Here is a 24,388-nt window from a genome sequence, read left to right on the forward strand (position 1 = left end):
TAATAATAAAAATCCTCAGGACCTCTCTTCCAAATGGTTGTGTTTCAGAAAGCAGTTTGCCTACAATGGCTAATCTTGGAGTGGAGCTCATGGCACCTGTTCAAGACACCAGGACAGAGGGTGTTGTTCAGATAGGGATGAAGCTGTCCTTTATCAAGAACTCCAGCTCATTCAGTATAAACAAGCTTCTTCCATCTGTGCTGCATCCTGCTATTGCCTGAACACTGCTGAAGGGAAAATCCTACACCCCACTTACTTCCTGCTCTTGACATATGAAGCTCTGAGAGATTGAAGGCAGCACATGGTTGAAAAGAAAGAAATGAGGTAATGGCCAAGCAAAGCACAACTCTCCCATTTTGCTGTCTCCTTCTGAGATGACAGAAAAGACACACCTGAGGGTGACTCTCCTGAAAGCCACAATGCTGTGAATTTTAGGTATCGTGTTTTGCTCTGTCTACATTGCCAGGAGGAAAGAATGGCAGGTGGGGGTCTTTGGTTTCCTGGTCCCAAAACCCTGCGTTGATGAACAAAAGCAACATAGCCATTTTACAAGTAGGGGATCTAAGATGCCAAAGTGAGGAAAGCCAGCTTTGTGCTTCTTGTGAACATGCAAGCTGAGGATTCGAGTGAGAAAGGGAAAGACAGACAGCTGATATTTGTGGACCTGAATGTAGTAGTAATAAATTAGTAACCAGAACTACACTGCAAGAAATCTGCATTACAGCAAGTGTGAGAAGTAGCCCAATCTTATTCCTTCTACCGGTACTGGAAGTTATCTCACAACCTCCACTGACCCATGCATGTTCTTACTGAAGATGAACTATTTAAAAAACGTAGTTACTGTTTTTCCCCTTGCACTCTGAAGCATTTGCATTTTGAGGTTCTGGCAAGATCGAGGTGAAGACTGATTTCCCCAACCTGTTGTACTGGCATCATTAGACATTGTGGTGAAACACTGATATGTTTATGAAAAAAGGAAATAAAGCACTCCATAGCCCAGCATTTGGATCTATGCCCACATAGGTAGGCCCTCTGACACATGATCTGGAGCTGAGACAGGCACCTCAGACCCACACATTGCAGGCTATCACTGACTCAGTGCTTTTGCTTTTGAAAAAAAAAAAAGTAGAAAAGCAAGCAAGCAAACAAACAAACAAAAACCCATTTAAAATATTTCTGGAGATCTGGGAGAGTATTCTCTTTATGCAAGTGGCAGTAAAAACAGCAGATTCCCAAGAAACCTCAGCCTTTCCAACTCCTGCCTCCAAATAACCTTCAATTCCCACAGCCTCAATAGTGAGCAGAGGTTGTTCAGCCTTCTCACATGACCCAAGGCAACGTGCCTGGTGGATGCAGCCAAGGTTGGCACAGAAACCTGATCTCTCTGGACAAATGGCAGTAAACTCACTGGCCTTTTGTACTCCTGTGCTTGCTGACAAGATGAACAGTTCAGTGCACTGCTAATCTGGAGCATCAGCTACAGGAAACAGTTTTGGCCAGTTCCTCATTCCCCAGACCCACACCCAATGATGTACAGCTTACCCAGAGGAAGGCTGCATTTTAGTGTTCTGTAGAGTTCCTGGGTAGTGCCCAGGTAATGGGCAGAGACATACACTGAAGCCCCTGTGTAATAATTCCTCCTTACAGTAGAAAGCATCCAGACTAAGAGGGATAATTGAATTGAGCTCTAGTACTCTTCTGGAAGTTTTGAGTTTTAAAAATAGCACTTCTCTTTCCTGACAAACAACAGACATATGCACAAAACCAGCTGCAGCCTGAAGGCTGTGGGCCCACCTCTAGCCCACTGCCAGTTGTGTCCCTAGTAAGAGGAAATTGCCTGATGAAGGCTAAGGATGACTGAAGCCCAAAAACACTTGAGGTCCAGAGGAGAGAGAGATTTCACAAACTTCTGTTCAGAAATTCTTCACATACCTCAGCTGGGAAGGTAGGTTTTTTAATATCTCCCCAGTCATTGTTTTGGTAGCTCAGGTGACAATTTGGCTGAGAGGCTACTAAGACTTAGGTGTTGAGAAGCTGACTTTCTTGCCTTCCTCTGAAAGTCTTACAGCCTCTCCCTATTTCAGGATCACAGCAACTGATGATCTTGGCTTATCTATGTCTTCAACACCTCCTTAAAGAAAGTATTTTCATTTTACAAATAAGGAATTGATAACCAGAGCCTCTAGAGAGTGAGGAGCCTAGTGATCCAGCAAAAGCATCTGATGAAAGAGAATATTCAACCAACGGTTCCCTTAATTTCCCTTCTCCCTTTGTCATCCCATCTTAATAACCCAGGGCATTGGCCCCTTCTGTTAAACATGAGGTGATCTTTTGCATTGCAGAAAGCTAAGTTCTCATCTCCTCAACCAACCTGTGACTTTCATGTGGCTAATTATCCACTTATTGGAATCTATATAAGTGAGTACCTGGGTGGTAGTGGAGCTTTCTGTAGGTAGTGTGGACATAAGTGACTGAAGTCAGGCACAATTTTATAAATATTCTAAATGGCTGAACAAGAACTGCAACAACAAAAAAACCCACCTAAACCACTCATTTTTCATGTTATCTCAGATTAAATGTAACAAAAAAATATTAAAAAAAAAGTTAGAAGAGTCAGTTCTGACTGAGGAGTTCAGGTTTGGGTTTAACATGACAGCAGGTAAACCCTGTTGAGGAAATCAGTGCTATTGCCAGCAAAATGTAGAATATAGGAAGTGTGGTTAATAGTGAAATTAATAATAATAGTAAAAAAACCCCAACAATATTGATAGCATCTCCAGTTTTAGTAAGGGACAAATAAGCCTCAAGCTGACACAGAATTTAGGGCAAAGGAAATTCTACCCTACATTTTGTTGATGGTATTATAGCACTGTAGGAGGTGCTAAGTCTGGCTTTAAAGTGTCTGAAAATACAGAAAAGAACATGCATCAGAATCTGCCCTCATTAAAAACCTTACTGCTTCTCTGATTGCAGCAAAAGCAGAATATTGGTTTCTAAAAGCAGATTTTATCCTCACAGATGACTCTGATCATTTACTTATCCAGTGCTATATATTGCTAATGGGCTTGAGGATTCTGTGAAGCAGGAAGGAACTTGTTGGAAAAGTGCCATTTTCAAAAGAGCTTTTGAAAGAGGAGAGAAGGGAACAACATAATCAGGATTGGTGCAGAAATCCAAGGTCACAAACTGGGAGCAGAACTTCGGAGAAGGAAATTGGAAGAGAAAGAGAAGGTAGAAGGGTGAGAAGTGGTGGCAGGCAGAGGAGGGGTTTAAATGATGATGAAAATTAAAAGGATGTCAGAAAATGTTAATCGTGTGGCAGGGATTTCAGATTTCACTTGCTCTGTGTCTAAGCCACTATGCCTGTGATCCCCTCCACTGTGCTTAGCTGGGACCATCTCTCTGTATTTGTACAGACTTCAGTGCAAAGAGGGCCCTGCTCTCTGTTCTTCTATATCTCCAGGCATCATCGTCACACAGCTAATCAGCAGAGGTAATAAATGATACTGTATTGCCTCTTAACCCTCTTCTTTTCTTTTTCAGTGGGTTCCATTAAAAAGAACAAAATTTTTTAAAACAAGGAAGATTAATAATCCTCAGTCAGAGTGAAACTCTGGAGAGATGGCACCATCTGGATGATTAGTACTTGTTTCGTTTGCACGTTGAACTCAGTACTCTTCCGGCACTAATTATTGCATACCCTTTCCTTATACCATGACTTCTGGGGCTGTGTGTGTGATATAAATAGCAGACTAATGACATGCTGCATGTTGCTCAGGAGACCTCATGTTAGTTTACAGCATTTCTCTGATTATTACTTCTTTAACAGAGAGAAGATATAATATTGCTCTCACAAGCAAGACACGAGAGCCTTAATTTGTTCACATTTTTCTAAGAGCCTCTGCATGATGAAATATTTATATGTTTCTCTCTGACTGCAGCAGTTTGAATGTGCTGGGTTGTTTATTGTAGTTAAGAACTGATAGGAAAGAAGTGCTGGAGCATTCAGTAGCAGGATATCCGTGTCAAGTGTGAAAGTAAAATGAGTATAACCAAAGCCAACATAACTCTACATGGTACTAAAGGTCTGACCTGTCCCTAGAGGTGGAGAATTTAATAATTTGTCAGTTGGTGGAACATTTGTTGGGTAAGTCACAGAGTGAGACACTGTTCCTAATATCTGAAAGGCAAGGCAAACATAAGGTCATTAAAATGGCATGTGCTGCCAACTGAAGTAAGGAGGTTTGCCATCTTATGGGGGTGTAAAACAAACTATCTAGGATGGTAAAGAGAGGAAGCAAAACCACAGATTGTCACGGAAAGGGGGATACAATCTGAAATATGGACACTGCTGGGGAGATGCTCATCCTTAGCTAATCTAAACATGACATGGTGACACAATATCCTCCTAAGGTTTCATACTAGCATGTTATTTCTAGCTGTAAACTTTTACAGTGTACAAAAATCAGTAACTGATGATAAGCATAGTGAGCCGTGGTGTGGCATTTCCACTGTTGTGATGACATTTTGGTGTCAACCACCTAGGGGTGAGTTAATAAGTCTTGATTGTTATTCATTCCTTGTTTGCATTGGGACTAGCAAAGACTACTTCCTGAATAAAGTGTGGATTTAGTAAAAGTTTTAAAAACAGTGCCAGGGCATGTACACAAGTGTGTATTCCAGCTTCAAGATCAGACTGATAATCAGAAGACTGAAGACCATTTCTGCTGAGGATCTTTACTGTAATTTGTTTGCTTGGCTGTTGTCTGCCCAACTCAACCCTAACTCCATTCTCAGATCCCAGCTCAGTGTCAGTGTCACCCTGCTGCATCTCCACAAATATACATTTAAACCACAGAGAACTCATCAGCTACAGTCTCAAAAATCTTTGTTCCTGACTCATAACCAGAAACTTCCAGTCCATCCTTGCTTTGCTATAGCTTACAAGTAGTGGGACAACCTTTGAAAGAGAAACTGTTAATCTGGAGTACGACTGCCAGCAGAGATCTGCAAGTAAATCAGGAATACTGTGCTCAGCAGGCATAAACAGAACTGAATACATTCTAGGGAATAAAATAACAAGGCAGCTTACAAATTTTGAACTGCTAAATATTAGGGCAGGATTTGAATTGTCAGTCTTTTCTGATTAATCAGTCTTCAAATGAGTCTTCAGAAGGTTGCAGCCTAGTTTGAAATACAGTATTAAACATACACCATTGAAAACATTGTGGGTTTGGGTTAAGGTGGGGCAGGAATTTAGGTAGGAATTTCAGTCCATGGGAACTGAAAATGCTCTGTTAGAGCATTTAGAGTATAGGTGATAAGTTCCTCTTTCCCATCCACTGTGCTGTCTTCCCACTGACCTTGCTCTGTCAACTAGCCCAGAAAATGAAAGGACTGTTACCCTTTTATACACTCCTTAGGATTTCCAGTCCTTTATATTTACTCAAGCCTTCACATCCACAAAGCCCAAGGACCAAGAGTGAAGCAAGGAGAGAGAAGGCTCCCTGCAACCTTCTCTTACCTTTTTGTGCATCCATGCAGTGCTAGCTGCAATTCCAGCCCTCTGTGATTCATTAACTATCTAATTCTCTTTCCAAAACCCTCTCTTAAATCAAAGAATTTTGTTTCATTGCCTCCTGCTGCATGAAGGTCAAAGCCCAGTGGTACATACTTCACTGATTCTTTATAACAGTGACCTCTTCAAGATCGGTTTCATTCTCCATGTGTCGATGGTTTCCACTCCTGTCTTCATAAAATTACAGGAAGGTGACATGAACAACCCCTCTTCACCTGTGTGAATGTCTAAAACTATTACTGGATGACTAAAGGTAATTAAGATTTGAGGCTTGGCCTTCATGGAAAAGGCTTTCTCAGGTTTGTTTTCGGTTTGTGGTTTGTTTGGTTTTTTTCCCTAAAGAAACTTCAGGTCTCATGGCTTAGATTTTTAGAGCTGGGCATGGAAAAAAATCAGTGCATTAGAAATGTTGCATATAGTGGATACAATGAATTTGAGAATAAATTATTCTATATATTTTTCACAAATTAGTTTTTTCTCTAACAGAAGACAAATGAAGAATCACAATTGCAAAGAACAGGTAACTTTAGAAAGGAGCTGAACAAAGTCTTTTAAAATAAATTGTATGGGTTAATACCTATGCAGTGCATTCAGAGGAAAAATGCAAGTAATTATGATATTATCTCTCTGTTCAGAATATATGATTTTATGGATTTCACAATGCATGTAAAAAGCCTCAAGTTCTATTATACTTACAATGCTCCACTTTTCTTGCATACAGTGAAAAAATATGATGAAAAATGAAACAGAAAATTCTCTGGCCCAATTTAATTTGACTTGGTCTGATTTGCTATTGTAAGCAGCCAAAAATGTCACAGGAAATAATTCCAAAGGTAAACGTGTGGGCATTGTGCAAAATGTGCAGATAAAAATGCTGCAATTTTCATCTAAAAGAAGTGACATATCAAAATATAAAGCATTGTGAAGAATAATACTAAGAAATACCATTGCAGTTTGAGCTGGCTGACCACAAAAGCTCGAGTTTGATCTTCTTGTATGAGGTTAATTCTAAGCCTGTAGGTCAGCACGGCCTGACTCACACACACTTTTCCAACACCAACTGTTCCAGCTGTCTCAGTGAGCAAATACAGGTAACCTGATGGCCAGAAAAGTAATGTAACTGCCTAAATGCAGATGGAGAGCATGTTATATAGATGGTCAGGTACAGACACGTCCTGCCCAAGGTCTCAACAGGAAAAGCCTGTGTGAAAAAACTGGTAATCTAGTGCTGTGTCCAGCACAAATGGCAATATTATAAGAACTTGGATATGGGGCTTTTTAGTCACATGAAACTGGCTTGTGTCTGAACATCATAAAGGATAGACATCCATGCTAATATTTGTGCTCAGGGCACAAATACCGTTAGGTGCTTTCCTATAGGTCTTACAGGTCAAAAACCTTAGTCTTCACTCTATTGCTTCTATTACCATGCACGTTAAAATACTCTTTTAAACCATTTTGCTGTGGGTTTGTTCACATGCTGCAAGCACCCTGAGGAAGAATGGGTTTGTACACAGAAAAAGACTTTCACTGAGGTTAAGGTAGAGTAGCACTGCTTGGGGAAGCTGTGGGCTTTCCTAGAAAAAAGGTATTATATTGTTCCCCCTTCCCTGGGATTCATTTGGTCTTGCTGAAGGATTTGGCAAAATTTCCATTGATCTAAATTAGTCAGAATTAAGGTCTTTTGGGAAGGAAAAAAAAAAGAAAAAAAAAAGATTAAAAAAAGATCCTGCTCGTATTTGTAGGTTTTAGGCTTTATTTTTATTTCAAATACTATACAAATACAAGTACTATGCCATGACATAACAATGCAATACATACCTTATAACATATATTCTACATTACAATTACATAAATTCCTAATAATTTAATACATATTATAAAATAGAATAAAAGATAATACACATAACAGGTTAAAATACAGAAAAAGGTATATTGGAACATATATAACAAAATTCCATGGCAGACTTCATAATTTCAAAATACCTCTTTTCTGATTGCCATCCAGTGAATGTATGATCAGCAGTTGATGGGAGTGTGGGGTGAGACCTGAGGGACAGGAAATTTTTTACTAAGATGTATTAAATTTTAGCAGCAGAAAAACAAAATATCATGGTCAAATAAGAAGAAATTGCCCCAGTGTATCTTTGGAGGAAAGCAAAACAGGAAATGTCCCTTTTTCCCTGACTTGCTAATACCATCTGCCTGAATGTCTTTGGCAGGAGAACAGCCTCTGAAGGGAAGTGCTGGGACAATTAAGACTAGACTGGACAAAATCCAAGAAAAAATTCTGTATCAAAAACGTGATGGACTGAGACATTTAAAAGGCCTTTTTGTTCTCTGTCTATGTGATATTTAGTGGCTTTGGATCTGATCTGTAGAGCTTAATATTTAATACTGAAATATTTTAAAAAGTGTCATAGAAACAGCATTGCCTTAATATCTTACTGCTCAAAACAGGATAGAAAAATAACTAGCTCAACTTACTGATGCTTTTGCAGGATCTTATTCTCTCTTTATACTAAGGAAGATCCCTGCTACTGAGCAGGGAGGAGCAGCAGCTCTACTGCCAGTGCTTGTGCCTGCATTTCAAGCCTAGCCTGAGCCAGGCAAGAAGTCTCTGACCCCATGATGATCCTGAATGACTATTGGTGTTTCCTAATGATGACAAAAAACTTGCAGGGGAGCGGAAACTTAGAGAAGAATAAGATATTTGGTAGGAAGAAGAGTGAAGAAATGAAGGATTTGATGGAAGGAATGTATGTAAATAAGACAATAAAAATTCACATTCTATGCAAAGTGGGACATTGAATTGTATGTAGAGTGTCTTCAGTTTTCTCAGCTTACTGCCTTGACAGCTGTGAGTGAGAAAGGAGGAGCATGGCCAGCCAAGGGTATTAGCTGATGTGCACATCCAATCCTTGGCTGGATCTGCTTGCACACACAAGACTTCTCTCCAAGTAATTCTGTCACTCTTCAATCATGTGTCATGTTTCTGTTAATCTTGCACAGAGACAATACCCAGATACCCACCTTTAATGCTTCCAGTATTTTATACATGGGCTCCTTAAGCACATTGTAAATGCAGGAAAGAGGAGCAGAGAAACTTTTAAAATCACTGCAGCAAGTATATTTTCTTAATGAAGGAGCAGTCAAAAAATTTCCCAAGTTTTAATGTCATTAACTACAAGTGGTTGCCAATCTTGACATTTTCTTGAAAAAGGTGACATGTTCAATAGGCATTGAGAATCTGTGCTGGAGGGTAACTTTGTAATTTCTGTCTACAAGAACTGGGCAGCACAGGGATGGTCCCCCTTCAACTTTCAGCATGCCATGCTTGTGTCATCCATCCAAGAGACAGGGGTAGGGAATAGGGTTGTGAGCAGTAGGGAATTCTCTTAGACTAATTGTTCCTCAATTGATTGTTGCCAGTGATCAGCACAGCAAGTGCTCACTCACTTGCAGCAACCTACACACTTGGATAAGCCTGACAATCCTTCAATACAATGCACAATCTTTTCTAAAGGTATTACCTTATTGATTTGGAAGCATTTTCTTTGTGTTGTGTTTTTTTCCTCTTCTCCATACTATTAAAATCCCTTCACTATTTGCAGAAAATGCTGTCTTTGAAAGTTATGATAAATTCCTTCTTTATTTGCGGAAGTTATTCTTGTTATTTACCCCATCAACAAGCTTTCTTGAACAGTGAAATAATGTTTAAGAGGTGAGCAACTTTCAGTGGCTTTTGAGCACATCACATCTTTCTCAGCTTCAGTGCTGAGACACTCCTAGCAAAGATAAGAACTAGAGAAACCAGCAGCAGGAGTTCTCTGACTTGGGTAAGAATTTTTCAGACTGCATCAATTTTGACCAGATTTCTGCAGTCAGTTGAGCAGGTTTGCTACCAACTTCAGTGGCAGCTGGGCTGAGTAAAGGCAAAGCACTGCAGTAACTCCCACTCCCAGGGCAATCAAGCTGTTACTGCCTCTGACATGAAAGACTCTGTTGGGAGTAACCAGGCAGAGCCCACATGTACCTCATCCAGCAGCTCATTCCATGAAGCTCAATAAACAACACTCAGCTGGTAACAATGTTCTTTGAGACTCTTGAGGTGGCATTTTAAGACACTCCAGCCTGGTGTTTTTCAAGATGTTTTCTCTTCATCAATAGTACCTGCCTGTTCCAAAATTTTGGGTTTTTGGAATAGGACCCCATTCTCTTTTCACAGTAAAACCAAATGTACAATAACATCATGAGCGGCTTACATTCCAGGTGAATGCTGGGAAGAACACGATGAGATCTAAGGATCCAGTACGAAACTGAATGCTTAATAAAAAATGAGTCTGGAGGATGTCCTGAGTCAAGCAACATAAAGAGAAAACTGACTTTAAAAAGCACTAGGAGGATGTGTCCTTGGTGTGCATTCCTGGTGACTACAGATATCCTAATTTAATTAATTTCTGAAGTATTTTCAGAGCATTTCATTTTGCTCTGCAGTTCTCTCCTCTAGCTTCTCTTCCTGCTGCTTTCATCTTTTTGATGTGTATATGATTGGCAAAAAAAGGAAGAGGGTTGAGAATAACTAATGCTGAGTACTAGAAAATATCTGGGAGGGAAAATTACTTTTCAGATCTGAAGATGTCCAGATGCTTTCAGTGCAATATGTACCACAGCTGCCTTTTCCCTTTAGAATGCTAGAAGAATATACCAGTGCAGGAGCTATGGTCCTTCTTCAAAACACTTGGGAATATCTCTTTTTTTTTTTTTTTTTTTTTTCCTAGATGCTTCAGTTTTCACTCTGCTAGTTTAACACATATGGTAGTCCACAGCTCAGAACTCTAGGAAGACAAATGTAGGAAAATAATCAAAAGGTATTGGTGATTCTTCTTTTTTATTAGAGAAAGGAAAAGAGATTCTCAAAAGCAGAGATGGACAAAACTCTACACATCAGTGATTTTGACATTTCATTTCCCCAGCACTTTCGTGTTGGTGGTGCTTGCTGACCTCTGAGTGCTACTGCCTGATCTAATTTGTTCCTAAGAATAACTGGTAAAAGCAGAGACCTAATAGGAACCACAAAAAAGACCCGAAAACCAAAAACCAAACCCCAAAGAAACCACTTGACATCCAACTGCTGAACAACAGACTGAGCTAATCATTTAAAGAGACTAATTTTGAAGAAGTTACATATTAAAGAGAAATAAAAAGGTTCATTATGTGCCAGTAAGGAATATTAAGCATCCATGACCCAGGAGAAGGAAAAGAGAGATTGAATTTGACATCTGAGTGAAAAACCCTTGGAACAAAAACAATTAGGGCATTAATGTAAAAGGATTCAGCATTTTTTAATGTAATTGACCTTTGAAGTCCTATGAATCTCTTACTTTTTTTTCTTTTTTTTTTTTTTTAAAGACTGCAAAGTATCTCTAAGAGCTCATTTGGGAAGATGACAATTAAGAAAATGAAAAATGCATTCCTTAGCCTGAGTTTAGTGCAGTTTTAGCCTTCCAGCGTCACCCATGAGATAACACTTCAGTGCTTCTGTTTTCCTGTTTCCCAAACTCAGACAGTTACATCTCTAGATATGTCTAGGAGCCCTGGGTGTTTGTGCATCATTATGCTGTCTGCTTCACTCATTCCCACCCTCAAATTGGATTAGGTCCATCATCCTTCAAGACAAGGGATAGAGCATGAATCATCCCTTGTACTAACTTTGAGAAAACTGTGAAGTGCTGTAGTTTCAGAAGCAGCTTTTAATAAATCCAGCAGATTGTCCTCAGATGTAGACTGAGGTAATGGTTTCCATGGATAGGAAGTGTGCTAATGTCCTAGATAGTGAGTAGCAAGATCCTAGTAGGATATTACAGTAATAGAGGGTTTGTTTGGAGGATGTTAATCCTGGTGACAGCTATTTTATAATACTTGCTTAATTGTTGCAAATGCAGCAAAGCATAAGGTGCCATACAAGTCCTTCATGCCTTCTCTGGAAGTTTCTTGCTGCACTTTAATGTTAGTGCATAATTTAGTACAATTTGGTCATCAAAAGGACTGGGTTTAATTCCTTATGAGAAACTTAAAGGGGCAACAAAATATTTTCTGCTCAAGTCATTATCCCAAGATGTTGGTGATATTTCTTTTCTAGAAAGCCAGTTTATGACTTGAAAGTGAACAGGACTTCAACACAGAGGAAGAAGAATGCAAAGTCAGAAGGGTAAATTATTGCTTAAGAAATACCCATGAGAGACTTATTGTCAAGGGATCCCTGCAGCAGTCAAGGACTCACTCTATGATTTCTTTTGTTGATGAGTATCCACTGAAGGGCAGAGCAGACTCCACTTTTTCCCCTTGAGCATTCCTATTCAAACACTTGTAATTATGCAGACTTCATTTAAGCTAATTACCGTTATAAGATCCTAATGTCTATATCAACATTTTATTTTAGTCCAGCTTGTATTCTGATTTTTTCTTACACATCTTTCACCTTGACCCTTTCTTCCAAGCTGCTAGCTCCTCTTGACACAGAGAAAAGTGTCCATCTCACCTTTTAATACTTCAGGTATACCTGTTTGTTCGGGTTTGGTGGGTTTTTTGGTAGGTGGGGAAGGGCCCCAGGAGGAGCTCCAGTAAGAAGCTGAGAAGCAAACCCTGCTCCAAACCCAGCCGAGAAGCCATTAGAGGGACAATAGATGTGCCTCTTCCATTAACATATGAAAGAACCAATATAACACCTGAGCAGAGGAGCACTTAGTAGGTAGAGACAAAGAAGAGCTGAGCTGGAGGAGGAGAGCAGTGCTGGTGGTTGGTGAGGAAGAAGAAGGTGCCCAAGCAGAAGTTTCCCTGCAACCCATGGTGAGATGGCAGCTGTGCCCCTGCACTCGTGGAGGAACGTGGTGAAACATTCCCTGAAGGCGCCAGGAGGGGTGAACTTGGCCACTGGACTTGGATTTTGTGGCCAGTGGATTTGCTGCCAGTGGACTCTGATGATGCAGCTTTGGAAGACCCCAGGCCAGGGGAGTTTGTTCCCAAATTGCCTGTGACTCTGTGGGAAGCCCAGGCTGGAGCAGCTCCAAACCTGATGGGAAGGACTCATGAAGGAGAGGTTCGTTGAGGACTCTCTGCCATGGGAGGGATCCCATGGGGAAGCAGGGAAGGACTGTGAGGAATCCTTCTTCCTGAGGAGGAAGGAGCAGCAGGAACCACCAGCCTGTGAACTGACTCTAAACCCCATCCCCATCCCCCTGTGCCGCTGGGGGGAAGGAGGGAGAGAAGCGAGGAACAAAGGGATTTGGGCCCAGGAAGAAGGGAGGGGTGGGGTAACGTATGAAAGCCCTGTTCTGTGTGTGTCTGTGTCCTGTATGTGTTTGATTAGTGTGAAATTAAATTACTACTTTTTCCCCAATTTGGGTCTGTTTTGCCCGGGACCTTCATTGGTGAAGATCCCTCCTTGTCCTTTGTCTCGACCCATGAGCTTTGTCCTCCTCATCCCAGAGTGTGTGTGAGGGGGGAGCTGAGTGAGCGGCCTCAGGGCTGTTCCTTTGTTGTCATGTTGGGCCCAAACCATGACAGTGCTCCAGAGACTTCCATATAGAAGAGACAGCTGAGCTACTTTTACATGTGCTCAATTGACTGTTTGGGACAGTATAGTACAATGCACTGCATAAAGCACATGAACTCCCATCTCTCTTTTACAGATTCTACTTGCTGTATCTGTTTTGGTTTGGGTTTTTTCATCAATTGAATCTGCAGTTAATTGAGTTAGTTTTTGAGAAGGAAACGGAAAAGTTGTGGGTGTCCCATTCTTGGAAGAGTTCAAGGCCAGGATGAATGGGTCTTGGAGCAACCTGTTCTAGTGGGAGGTGTCCCTGTTCATAGCAGCACAGTTGGAACTAGATGATCTCTAAGGTCCCTTCCAACCCAAACCATTCTATTATTCTATGGTTCTATAAAATTATAGTGGTGTGAAGAATTAAGGCTTACTGGTCATCCACAGGTCTACGAGTGACTTTGGATATGCTGTGAGGACACCTAGGGGAACAGTCACAGAACTGATGTCTGTTTCAGACTAAAAAGCTTCCCTGGAGGATTCTGTTATCCTCTTCAGCTAGTCCAAGCTAGAAAGTGTTAATAAGACTGTTGGTTGAGGTTAGGTAGTTTCTGCTCTGAGGAGTGAAGGTATTAAAACTCTTACCCTGAAGGAGAAAGTGGCCAAGAGGGTAATAAATTGACACATATATGTGCTATGAGGAATGGGAAGTAAGGTGGTTGCTCCACGTCTTATTTTAAACTTAATATAATATTATATGCATGGTGGCAGTATATCAATATTTAGGAAATGTTGCTATGAATAAGTGCAGTGCATTAGGCTGTAGCAGGGTCTCCTGGAGGAGTTGCTGAAAACGTTGAATCTTGAGATCACATCTTGCAAACCACACCAGACATAACTCTCCATTATATATTAAAAAGACAGATGTACTAATGAGAGAGAAGAAAATATGGTTCAGTGAGGTCTTTACCTAAATTTCCAAGCAGTAAGAATGAGAATATTTTTTTTAATGTAAGAGCTAAAATAACAGGAACTGAATCAGACTGTGAGGCACTGTCGCCCCCCCTCCCCCCTTTAAAAAGAAAAAAAGAAAAAAAGAAAATTAATTTCCTTCCAGGAAAATGACAAATTGTTTCAGTACACTCCATATGAATAATGCACAAATAACCTTATCCACATAAGTCAGAGGATTCATATTATGCAGTCATTCATATAAACAACAGAGCCACAATTTAGCCAAAGGTAATTAGCTAAGGGTGCTTTGGAAGTCTATATCTACACCAAAGTGTAAATGTGTATCACTTGAATCCTGATGTATTTCCTTAAGTTCAGGAAATTTATGTCTTCTTTGTTTGAAGCTGAACCCTCTGTTTCATTGCAGTGGTCAAAGGTAATGTTTGTTTTTTTCCAAGGAAGAAAAAAGAAAAGATTTAACTTACAAATATTTTTTTATAAGAGTGAAATCTCTGATGATTGACTGTGTTTCAAAATTAGATTTTTTAGATTCTCTAGGAGAGCTTTAGCTTGTCTCCACATAACAGAAAATACATTTTAGTAGGATAACTTAGGAACTCAATGATAATGCATAAATTTTTTAGTATCTTAAAACTCCGTGGAACAACTGTTCCAGTGGGAACTTATTTGTGAGTCTCACTGTTCCTTCTCTTTCTACATCTTTGGGATCATACATAATATATTGTCAGGAAAAAAACCCAACCAACAAAAACCCCCAGAAATTTGGGAATAAAATGAATGAGCCTTCAAAGGCCATAAAAATAAAAATACCAGTGATATGCTAATTCACAAGATTCAAAACAGGCTGATGGGAAAAGCAATGTAGTATTTAATGTTTGCATTAAATTATACAAAAATTTTAATGTGGTTTTAACATGAATTATTTAAGGAATTATAAGGGCTGTCACACTTAATAATTCAAATAAAATCAGTGGATTAAAAATAATATTATATCAATGAAAAGGGCTATATTTTTATATACATGAATGTGGGAATAGTTCAATTTAGATAAAGGTATGAACTTTTCCATGTTTGTGGAACAGATTTTACTCCTATAAACAGTATACCTAAAAAAAATAAAGTTCTCTGCATTGTCAGGGAAAGAATTAGGGTTTTGTTTTCACATTTTGTATAGGTAGGTGAAACTCCAAACACCTTCTAGCCATTTCTAGCCATTTGCTGCTATGTGAATTGAGTATCTCCATGATCCAGACAACTTACATAACTTTTTTTAAACTGCAGCAATGAAATTATTCATAATGACAAAGTAGGGAACTGACCCAGTTTACCTGAAATGAGATTCCCCTTCTGCCCCCCAGCAGTAGCTGACAGCAGCAAGTTTCACTTCAAACTGGGATTAAAGCAGGTTTTTTTAAAAACAGAAGAACAAACTTAGATAAATAACTGTTGCAAATGGGAAACAGGCATTTGTAAGGAAATGACAACCTTGCTTTTTTAAAGCTGATGTTCTGAAGCTGATTGCACTCAGTTATTTATATTTAAATGCCTCCACTCTTTAATAGTGTCCATTTATATTTCAAGTGGCCTAGATACACAACACTGGTGTTACTTGGCTGCTCCACATGCGTTGTAATTGAATCACTGCAACAAAATACAGGCAGGAGTTGTGACTTCTGATGTTACATAGTTATTGCAACGTAATGAGGTCAGAGAAGATTAACTGGGAAATCAGTGCCTGTCCATTTGAGGAGGAACATAGTCCAGACAACAAGAATACAACACTGTCCCATATAACTTTTAAAGACATGGCTGTTTTATTCCTTATTTTATGCAAACAAAATTAAAGCAAAGATGTGTTGTCCAGCCCAACTCAGGCTGGTGCTGACCTGGGAGCACAGGAGCTGGGAAATGACAGTTTCCCAGTCTCTTGCTGACTTACAGATTGGAAGAGTTTGCTGGGAAACTGCTCAGCATTTTGAGGAGAAGATTTTTGCTCTTTCACTTCAGGCCAGAAAAAGTGTCTTTGGAAATCCTTCATATGGGACTTTGGAGGAGGAGGAACCAGGAGCTTGTGATGTGGTTAGCCCATGGTTAAAATGTTCACTGCTAATAGAGAAAACATTAGAGTGGGACAGAGAATCAAGGTTTCCTTCAGCTGCAGAGGTCACAGAGGGCCTAGTCATCAGCGTATTGGATACTATAAAGTAGGTTTTCTCTCAATGGGATTTTACCCTGAACACAAAATTTTTTTTCTGATTAAAATTCACTTGACACATTTTGCCAAGTGGTTCAGTTAAGATGGAGCAGCATATTCTAAGGAGAACAATTTCATTAAAGTACTTAGCCAGATCTCTGCATCTCTGACAGTAATCAGAGGTGTAATCTTGCAACCTCTCCAAAAATAGCTTCACAATAGGCAGATGTGGGATCATCTGTTTCCTCCATCCCCTGCTGTGTCCTCTTTTTAAAAAGTTACAGTTCAGGATATAATACACTGGTCCCTCACTGCCAGTCCTACATTCAGGCTGTTATTCTATGTGAATGACTTGCAGCCTTTGAATTTGCATCAACTTCCTAGGAAATAAAAGGAGTGCTTTTATGACCTCTACTCTCCTACAAATACTCTTCCTAAGTTAGCTCTGAGGTAAATACCTGATGTATCCACAGTTCTTCCAGAAGACTGCCTTTCTGTGCCCACTCTAGTCTTCCAGTTTACAATACTCCCTTTCACTCCCACAGGTTTTACTTGATCATGGTTTTTTCCTGTTATTTCAACTCAGAAATATATATGTTTTCTTAAGCAGCATAAATTGCCTTAATGATCATCTTGTTTGAGAACAAATATCAGCCTATGACTTACTCAGAGGCATCTGAGTTGTAGATCTATTTTATTTATTTATTTATTTATTTATCTATTTATTCATTTTAATTAGGGTGGTAGGAGGTTGCTTCACTGGCAGATACAATCTGTAACTTTTCCTTCTACACTGATTATCTTGATGTCCATATGCATGGCACTAACATGTGCATGGTGTCTGCATCCCTTCTGACAAATGAATAGGTGCTACAGCCCAAAGTAGGGCATCTCAAAATCTGAATGACATTCTAATGGGAAATAGGGCAAAAGAAAATGAACTTGATGGATAATTTATCATTTAAAAAAATGGATTTTATTTGGTTGATGCCACATTTTTAGCTTTAATAAAATTTCTACCAGCTCCTGAGAGAGGTAAGTAAACTATAGTACTACGTTGTCCTGGTTTGAGCCAAGATTAAGCCAATTTTTCTTTTCACGGATTTTTTTTCCTTCAGTAAGCTTTCTTTTAACTAGCAACTGTGTGTTCTGCTAGGCTGATAAGACAGTGGAATGTTTTTCTAACTACTGAGGCTTCAAGGTTACACCTTCACTCTGCCGGCTCAGATGCTATGGGGAGATCTCTGACCCCCCCGTGGGAGGCTGAGTTAGACAGACAGCAAAATTGGCCAAAGATATTCCATTCCATATATCTACGTAAGCTCAAAGGAAGGTCAGAGATCATAGAAGACAGCTTCCTCCTTCTTCTTCTCTTCTCTTCCGTCCATGGCCGGCGTCCGGGGAGGACTCTGCTCATCCATCACCGTCAACCCTTAGGCTCGAGCTCTCCTGACCCTCATAACTCTCCGCTTTCTCCAGCAGCAGCTCCAGGATTCCTTGGGACTCTTCCCAGTTCAGGGGAGTGTTGTGGGAGTTGCTGGGGGTGGGGGGAGGCGAGAGGCTTTTGCCTATATCTGAATATATCTGTATATAATTGTATATATTTTCTGGTATTATTCATTAGTGTTTTAATTAAAGCTGTGTAGTTTAGTTTTCAATCCAGCCAAGTCTCTCTCTTTTTCTCTCTCTCCTTCCCTACCTGGGTGGGGGGGGGAGGGGATCGAGAGCATTGCTGTCGGACCTGAATCAAACGGTGACATACGTGTTTCTCTGTAGGAATTTTTGTGGAAGCTTAACAGAGAGTGATCACATGGCAACTTGTTGGGTATAAAAAGTTGCATGGAAATTAAGTTTATAGGGGCTCAGAGATAAGGCCATGTTTCTGTAGCTTGTGCGTGCAGGTGACACACCTCTCAATTGGCAGGTCTGGGGGTCCCTGAGCTCTATAATGAATAATGTGTGACATGCATTTCCACTAAGATATAATGGAGAAGTGCTGATACCACAACATGATGAAGACTCCTGCTGGTGCAGCTCATCCTCAAGCTAACCTTGGGGAAATGCTTCAAAATGGTAGCTGAACAAAAAGGGAGCCACTTCTTTGTATATCAGTGGTGTTTCAGACACTGACTTAGCAATATTTAGAGTTGTTTCTTTGCTCAGACTTTTAAAATCCACTGAGAGGACTGCTGAGAAAAACAGCGTCTTCAAATGGTCATTGTTCCTTTTTTTTCAGCTTTATTTTTTCAAGGAGAAAACAGTCAGTATTTTTTCCCTGAACCTCAGGTTCTAAAATCATCACTCTGTCATAGTGACCCAGAAAAAAATCTGTCTTGTTCACATGAATTGCTGGATTATTGTTGACAAAGGCTCAAAAATCAGTTCTCAATTTCCCACAGTGTTGTGGAAAAACATCAACAGAAGATGTAAAAAAGTATGATAGAATGAAATAGAAGAGGAGCCTCAGGGTTTGTAAGAATGTTTACATTTACCATTACCACTTTCTAATTTTCTGAATAAACAGCTTAGGACAATATCGGGCAATACAAAATGCATATGCAGATTTTTAAGGTTAGTTTTTAGGGGTAACACTACAAGTTCTGACAATTCATATCCAAGAAGAAAAGACTAAACCTGATAAATTGAAACTGTTTTGATAATGTCAATTCCTTACTTGTTTAGGATACTTGTAAGGAAATCTTTCCTTCTAGTAAAACATAAGATCAGGTTCCTAAGTTTGTCAAGGGATTGATGAAGTTGCTCAAAGAGTGTAGGAGGAGCTGAATACAGGTACTGACATCTTACCTTGCAGTGGTACTATCCAAAGTGCAAGTACAGCTGCTTAAGCATCTACTGGTATCCCAGTTCATCAAGCTTGCAAACATAACAAGGGAATAGAATACCCATTAAAAGGTCTGATAGACATAAATTCCATTGTGAAAATTAAAGCAGGCAGGTAAGGATTCTACAACCCAACTTTTCCTCTTGATATTTAAAAGGCCGATTTCATTTAAATGATTTTTATGGAGCCAGGGGTGTGGGAAATGGGTGCAATAACATATTTTTAAGAAATTCATAAACCCAAGAACATCTATTTTCTGAATTTAAGCTGTTCTGTGGACTGTGAACTCTTTTTAAGTCAAGTCTGACTAATATTTTTCTGACTGTGTGTACTGCAACAGGATTTGTTTCTACTGTGACTCCCTCTCTCCTAGTGAAAAACATGTACTTTTTATGTTCATATACACACTTTGTTCCCTTTTGCTTACGCAGTGGACTCCTGGCAGGATAATCCTTTGATGATTAGATCACACAGCAGACTTTCTCCATCCCTTCAGCCTCCAAGGGCCCATGTAAACAAATTGAGACGCTTCACACAACCTGCTTATACAGGCACTGCTGCAACTCAAGAAAATAAGGAAGAGGTCAGGCGATTGTGATGTCTCCTTTCATCTTCTTGGATCCTTTGTCCACACTTTTGTTCATCTTCCCCATCTCCCTTGCCCCTGTGACACATCTCTGTCTCGTTGCTTGGTAACCTCCCAGCACTGCTATGCATGCCGGCATCATCTGCTCCCTGCTCCCCCCTTCCACTTGCTCAAAACACCAAGACAGTCTAAAATTGGATGAGATTTTCTTCTCTCTGCTTCTGACAGACAAATCAAATTCAGAGTAAACACTGAAAGCTCTGTGAGAGGGTAAATTTTCATTTAAGAAAAAGAAACAGAGGAAGATACACATTTAGAAGCAGTTGATTAACAACATGGGACTTCTATATGTCAGTTCTTTAGGTAGTTGAAAACTCAGATACTGTGGGGAGAAAAAAAAAAAAAAAGACAGGATGGAGGGAGAAAGAAATTGTTTCTTACTCGTATAACACCAGAGGCTAAAGATCCAGCTGTATATGAAGCCCTAATAAATTAGCTATTACACAACAAAAATAAGGCAAATCTCATCCTGGAGAGGCAGCAGTCTTAGAAGATTGGCTGAATGTTTTAAACATTAGGATGTCATCTTGCCACAGGACACTGTATCTCCTGTTCTTTATTTTTTTTAAATAAATTGGCAGCTTCTGATGCATTTTAAGCTTGCTGTTAGTATTCATCTTATTAGAAAAAAAAAAGCACAGATTAGTATATTTCTTCTGAGGACAGCTTTTAAAACACATGTTTAACAGGAAAATGGCAGGATTGAGACACCTGCGGGTGGAAGTAAGATTTTAAGTCTCTGGGGATCTTGAGTGTTGAAATTGGGCATTTTAACAGAGCAAGAAGCTTCCAGAGATTGCCCAGATCCAGGTCGGAGGGAAAGCAGAAATTTTGGACTTGGTGACCAGACAGGAAGTACTATTACAGTTGGTACTTACTGGAACAGGCTGCCCAGGGAGGTGGTGGAGTCACCGTTCCTGGAAGTGTTTAAAATAAATATAGATACAGTGCTTAGCGACAGGATTTAAACACTGAACAGGTAAATTAGGCTATGGTAGAGGGATTTTGGTTATGGTTGGACTTGATGATCTTCAAGGTCCTTTCTAACCAGGTTGATTGTATTCTATTCCATTTTGGATAAGTTGAATTGCAGTCCGTCGGTTTTATTGATTACCAGCTTGATTCAGCAGCCCAAGTCTATGCCCAGGAACATCTTACAGGCTTTAAACTACGCTCTCTCACCTCTAGCTGTGTCTCCAAGCAAGTCTGGATAACTTGCATGCAATTTATCACAGTTGCCAACCTCATGGAGATGTCTTGAATAATCTTCCGTTTTCTGGATGATACCACATTGTATGTTTGAACCTTAGGTTGTCATGAAGTCCAATGGGAGCTTGGACATCTAGCACACAAGTAGACTTCTGCATAGAGAAGCCTCAGTTTAGCTGAATCACACAAACACACACATATATAATACAACTTCTTTTAAGTGCAAACCAAAACCAAACCCAAACTTTTATATTCAACAGATCTTACAGTTTGTTCCCAGCAAGTCTTTGCTGATGCTCAGCCATCTCAAAGTAAAATACAGAAAAGTTGATGACAGCTCTATGGAACTGTCAGTGAGCGAAAGGCCAACTCATTTGTATTCCTTTCCTTGGTCAGTAGGAGTTGTACTTTCATTCCTCTCATAATTTTCTTACACTTCATAGATATTTTTTAAGGATAATTTATTGTTTCTTCCCTCCCTGCCTTCATTCTTCTTTTTTTTTTTTGGTGAAAACCACATATGTGCAAATACAAAAGGTGGATATGACCTTCATTTTTCATAAAACAAAATGAGCACTAGAATGGTGAGGGGAGAGAAAAAAGAACCAACTATATTCTTTTTCTAGTCTTTTGATTAAAAGCATTGACAGAATCTTCACCTGAGGAAAGCTGCATTTTAGAGAGCACCTGTCTAAACACCATATGTTTATAGGCTTTCTTTTTCCAAGTTTCTGTATTTTTCTAAAAAAGAAACTTTGATTGTTTCAAACTGTTCCTGTATCTCATGACATTAATTCTAGGTGGCACCATATGAATGGCATTAAAGGTAAGGAAAAACCAAAAGATGCAAGAGTATAAAAACAATCCCCTTCCTTTCAGAGAAATGAAGTGATTCATATCTCATCAATTATTCCTCTGTGGGATTTTTGGCCTGAGTAGAAAAGATCTCCTTTTCAGAACATATGGGTGAGTCAAACTGCAATGAGAGGAAAGCACATGTCTCAGTAATTTAGTTTCAATTGCTCATTTATATCAATAAAAAAGTACTGTAAACAATGCATTTGTGTGGGTTTTTTTAGCAGTGCACCAGAATGACTGTAGATGTCTGCATGAATATACAGTTGGGCCTGTCTGATACATCTCATTTATGCTTTTATGATTTTGCAAGGAACAATGCAAGTCTTATTAGATTCTTCTGAATATACTTAATGGAGAAAAACAAAAACCCAACATCTTTCTTCCCAAAATCACTCAGACTGCAGACTGTAATTGGATAAGAATAAATTGCAGCACATATCCCTTTCCCAAATTTCCTGCCACATTGAACAAGTTCCACACAGACAAAAAAAAAAAAAAGCATTAATATAGGCTGACAAGCTGATGAGAAAGAAATTGTGTAGCTGCAAATGACATCATGAATATCTCTGTTCTCTGCAACTCTGATAAAATTTTTCATATTAAGTCTTCCCCTTTATCTGTTTAACAAAATGTATTCGACTCAATCAAACTAATTCTACAGTAAAATACTAAACAATAAACCTAAGTATTTCTCTTCCTCTAAAGGCAATTGTACTTGGCTGAAAATGGAAGGAAAAAGTAAACTTGTGATATTTCTGGAAGTTATTTGCTAACCAGGGGATAGATAATAATTTTCTTCAGAATGCAGTAATTAATCAATCATGGTTTAAAAGACCAGCTTTGTTGCTTCTAAAATCAGTGGCAAAAATCCCTAAAGACATAAAATGTGACTCTACTGGTTCAGAAAACTTTTCTTTTAGTCCTTATTTTGTTTTCAACTGCAGCTGAAAATGGATGCACAGGAACAAGAATGAGCAGAGCAAGCCATTGTGCTTCCAGACTAGGCCTCTCTTTAGCCTGTTCAGTAATCCTTGTGGATCTTTCCTCTGTCTGCCCAATCTCCCTTTAAACCAGTGCCTTTCTCAAGGAGTTACACAGACCTACAACCTATTGTGTGGAGAACCAAATCCTCCTTTGTTCTTTCTGATCTGGGCTCTTACTGGCTTATTCAATCACCTCTACTTATACTGAAGATACATTAAAAATTTACTTTGTCTATTTGCTTCATGCCACTCATAACTTTGTAGATCTCTGTTGTATCCACTTTAAATGACCTCTCTTCTATTTCATTCTACTAGAGGAAACGTTATGCTATAATTTTTCATGAGAAAGTTCTTCCATGTCTTTGATCATACTTATTGCTTTCCCTGATTCCTTTCCCCTTCTCATATACCTTTTGAATGAGTGGAACAGAAACTGCACACTGTATCTGAGTTGTGGATCAGCCAAAGGAGCAATCTGAGGGCTATCATGGACTCATTCATACCATCAGGCCTGTTGAATGACATACTGAGATGTTCAGCTTTCCAAACTGTTCTCTAATGTGGCATCTCTGCTTTAGTGACAGGAGTTTTCCCATTGACTTAAATGGGTTTTGAGTGTGCTTTCCTGATTTTATTTGCTTTGGGAATAATATCTGGATGGGGATGATATCCCAATGGACAGGAAGGGTTAATGAGTTTGGTTAATGAGGATGTGTTGGGCAGTGTGGAACATGAGCATGATGTAAATGGTGTGGAATAAGGGGTGAAAAACATATTGGTGTTGGCTGGGTTATATTTAATTTTCTTCGTAGTAGCTTTAATGGTGCCATGTTCTGGATATGTGATAAAAACAGCATCAAGAACTTTTTCACTTCTCATCCCACCCCACCAGTGAGTAGACTGGAGGTGTACAAGAATTTGAGAGGAGACATAGCTGGGACAGCTGACCCCAGCTAAAAAAAGGGCTATCACATATCTTATGGCACTGTGCACAGCAACAAAAGCTGGGGCAAAGAAGGAGGAAAGAAGAGTTCTGCAGAGCTAGGGTGTTTGTCTACCCAAGTGATGGAGCCCTGCTTTCCAGGAGATGGCTGAGCAACGGGAAGTAGTGAATGAATTCTTTGTCTTGCTTTGCTTGCATGTGCTGCTTCTCCTTTACCTTTTAAACTGTCTTTATCTCAGTTCATGAGTTTTCTCACTTTTACCCTTCTGATTCTCTTCCCCACCCCACTGTGAGGGGAGCAGCTGTGTGGGGCTTAGTTGCTAGCTGGGGTTAAGCCACAACAGCTACAAAGTTATTCATCCCTCTCCACAGTCCAATGCAACAGCTGTCCTTTTTTTTTTTTTTTTTTTAAACCAAAGATTTCCAGTTCTTACTGATCATTTCTGTCTCCTTTGAATTGTGGGACATTGCAGCTGGCTGGGATTAAACCAAAACAATCACTCAAGACTTTGCCAGACATGGAAATTCAGTCTCTCAGACGATTAATGATCATAGTGGGAATTTCACAGGGCAGGCTGCTGTTTTTTTTCTGCCTAAAAAATCTCTAAAATCACATG

The sequence above is a fragment of the Apus apus genome, chromosome 2 (assembly GCF_020740795.1).
Source record: "Apus apus isolate bApuApu2 chromosome 2, bApuApu2.pri.cur, whole genome shotgun sequence".
Taxonomy (NCBI): Eukaryota; Metazoa; Chordata; class Aves; order Apodiformes; family Apodidae; genus Apus; species Apus apus.